Below are 3,712 nucleotides of genomic sequence, written 5' to 3'. Positions count from 1 at the left end.
AAGAAAGAGCACTGGAAAATACAGCCAATCCCAGCCTAGCGCTTTCTGGCCCCATTGCTCAGAGAATGAAGCCTGTGCTCCACTCCTCTGCTGAAACCTTGCCACGGCTTCTCATTTGTGGATCAGAAGGCAAACCCAGACTCTTACCATGGTGTCCAAGGCCCTACCTGATATGGCTCACTGTGCATGCTCACTTCAACTCTGATTGCCCTCCCTGTCCCTCATGACACTCCAGAACACTGACCTTTTGCTTGTTCCTACCTCAGGCCATTGGCACTGGCTGTTCCCCTGCCAGGGACACCGTTTCCCAGACACGGCCATGACCCCTCACTTCAATCCAGCTTGATTAAATGCACACTTCTCAGGGACATGCTCACTAACTACCCTGTCTAAAATCTCATTTCATTCTTTCTCCTTCTTTGTCTTCATAATGTTCATCATAAGCTGTCATTATATTATATATTTTTTCCTTCATTTCCCATCCTCCTGTTAGAATATCAACTCCAGTTAAACAGAGACTTTTATCTTTTTTTTTTCTCCTCCACTGCTATATCCTCAAGGCCTAGAATAGTGCCTGGCAGATGGTAAATTCTCTCTCTCTCTCTCTCTCTCTCTATATATATATATATATATATATATATATATATAGAGAGAGAGAGAGAGAGAGAGAATATGTATATATGTATATGTGTGTGTGTGTACATATATATATATATATATATATATATATATTACACACACTTGTTTTTTTTTTTTTTTTTTTGTACCAGGGATTGAGCCCAGGAGTGCTCAACCACTGAACCATATCCCCAGTCCTTTTTATTTTTTTTTATTTTGAGATAAGTTGCTTAGGGCCTCGCTAAGTTGAGGAGTCTGGTTTTAAACCTGCAATCCTCCTGCCTCAGACTGTGGAGTAGCTGGGGATTACAGGCTGGGCCACCACCCGTGCCTGGCCCTGTAAATCTTTTTGAATGAATGAATAAACGAATAAATGAGTTATTGGACATATTTCCCCATTAGCTGTGGCCTCAAACAGACTTTGAGTTCCCTGAGGGGCAAGGTCTGTGTGTCATTGTGTATCCTCAGCACTCAACAGCTGAGAAAAATAAGAATTTGGAAAAGGCTTGTAAGAAGAAAAGAATAGTAAGTGAGAGAAAGTGGATCAGCGGTTGCCTGGGGCTGGGGGCGGGAGGGAGAGTGACTGCGCATGGGCAGAATAGATCTTTTTAGAGCGACGTTAATGTTCTAAAATGAATCATGGTGATGGTTTCTCAACTGTGAAATCACCCAGAGTCGTTCAAAAATGAGAGCATTTTACAAGTAGATCATACCTTAATGAAGCTGTTAAACACAAAATAAAAGATGCGACGAGGGGGTCATACTCCCCAGGGTGTGCGCTGCCTCTCAGTGACTGGTGCTGGGAGATGCTGGGGACACAGTGACTGAGACAGCCCTTGCCCCTGTACGCATGGGGCTTCCTATGGTAGGGTGAAGGCCCAACTCTTGGTGACAGTGACAGGCTAGAGGCATGGGGGAGGGATGGCGAGGTCAGAGATGCTGTGGGGAGGCCAGGGCAGGCATGTTGGAACATGAGAGCCCAAAGGAGTCAAATGGGGGGATTTAGGGAGGACTTCCCTGAGGAGGGGACGGCTGAGCGAGGGCCTGAAGGATAATGTTCTTCATGGCTGCGATGCCCATCCTGGTCCCCGGCCCGGCCGCCCACGATTTTCCTCCTTGGCGGCCTCTGGTGGGGCTCCAGCTCCGAGCCACGAGTCGGGCGCCGGAGCCGCCGCGAGGGGGCGCTGTCCCGTGGCCTCCGCGAGCGCCCCAGGAATCACGCGGCCCCGCAAGGCTGGGTGTGCGTGTCGCGGGTGGGATGTCGTCTCCCAATCGCAGCAGCTGGGGTGGGGGTGGCCACGCTGGAGGCGGTGGAAGCGGCGGGTCAGAGGGCGCAGGGGAGGCCAGAAACACAGGCATCGCGCGTAGCTGGGTCCCCGGGACCGAGTCCAAGCAGCCCGCGCAGTCCCTGGCGGCTCCGAAGAAAGGGGACACGAGGGGAGGGGTTTTCCAAAGAGCCCAGAAACGGTGCCGGACCTGGCCGGGAGAACGTCGCTCCAAAGACCCTACGAGGGTGCAGCACGAGGCGTTTGCGGGGCGATGAGGCCACCCTTGTCAGTTGGAGCCTTAAGTCGGGTTTCTTGGTTCTATTCTCAGGGCCTAAGCCTGGAGGGGGCACGGGAGGTTATCCCCAGATCTGCGGCCTCTGCAGAGCTGCGCTGTGAAGAGCCAGGGTCTCTGCCTAGGGCGTGAGGGGCAAGATCAGGAGCACGTGGGCTCTGGGAAAGCTACCCCGGACCCAGGAAGAATGGTTCCTGTGATTAGTGGGGGCCTGATGGCCAGGTGCTGCAGTCCTCCTTTCCCCATCTGGCCCATAGCTCCAACCATTTCTGATCTACTTTTAGGTCCTTTCTAGCCCATCCAGTTCCTAGTTACTGGCATGGATGTGTACCTGAGACTGCATTTTCTGTGCCTGTCCCTGTGCTGGGACGCAGCAGACTGGGACAGCCAGGACCCTCCCCTCTCCACAGTCCTGTGGAACAGACAAACCACCAGATAGTGAGGGACAGCCTAGAGTGAGTCAGGCCCTGGATGGGGGAGGTACAAGCAAAGGGGTCACAGTGGGAATGGAGGAAGCACAAGGGAGTGGTCAGTTGGGATGGGGGAGGCACAGGGCCTAAAGGGCACTCCTGATTCAGCCTGAAGAATTAAGGACTGTGTGAACCCAGGCTCAAAGGATGGGATGGGGCACCAGGCCTTGGAAGAGATATTTGAATTGAGGCCTGAAGTGTGTTTTCACAGAAATGGTACAGTGTGGGGAAAGGGTGGGTGTCCAGGCAGAGAAAAGAAAGGGGTGGGGGGAGGCAGATTCTAAGGCTGCTTCCTTAGTCAAGTGGCTAACTGATGTGCGTCAAGGTCAGCCAGAGGCTGGGTTTGAATTCCAGCTCATGAGACCTTAGGCCACTTACTCCACTTATCCATCTCTCAAATGGGGATAAGATATTGAGTTGCACAAAATCAATCACCCCATTTTAAAGAGCTATAATTAAACATATAGTTTGTTACATGTTTTTTTTTTTTTAAATCTATTTTATAGATTATATCAAGGAACCCAGGAGACAATACTTAAAAATAAAATGCTGCCATGTCAGGTGAAAAGTTTGGCTGTAAGTATGGAAAATGCAACTAACAAAATAAGAATTTGCCAGTAAGATCAAAGAAACATTATTACAAACCAGTTAGTTATTTAGGTGGTTTTTTTTTTTTTTTTTGACACAGGGTCTCCCTATGTTGCCCAGGCTGAACCTGAACATCGGGCTCAAGGGATCCTCCTGCTTCAGCCTCCCAAGTAATTGGGCCTACAAGGCGGGTGCCACCATGCCCAGCTCTAGAATATTTATACTGAAGCAATTAGCAGTGTTCAGAACTTGTGTTTTTTATACCTTGGTCTAGAAATAGGGCGATTAATTCTGGGCTTCCCTTAGCACCCCTGTGGAGGGTACTGTGTCAGCGGTACCTGATCCCTACTTATGACTCAGAAGCTATTGCTCAGGGAGACCCTTTTCCTCCCTCCTGTTTTAGACAATGACTCAGGAGGAAAGGCTCTGTGGCCACATCATTCCCCTACACACACACACCCTGCCTTCCCGAGGGG

This window comes from Marmota monax, unplaced genomic scaffold (assembly GCF_021218885.2).
Source record: "Marmota monax isolate L192 unplaced genomic scaffold, Marmota_monax_Labrador192_F-V1.1 WCK01_AAM20220418_F8-fsc00228, whole genome shotgun sequence".
Taxonomy (NCBI): Eukaryota; Metazoa; Chordata; class Mammalia; order Rodentia; family Sciuridae; genus Marmota; species Marmota monax.
Note: the sequence above shows the minus strand (reverse complement) of the source record.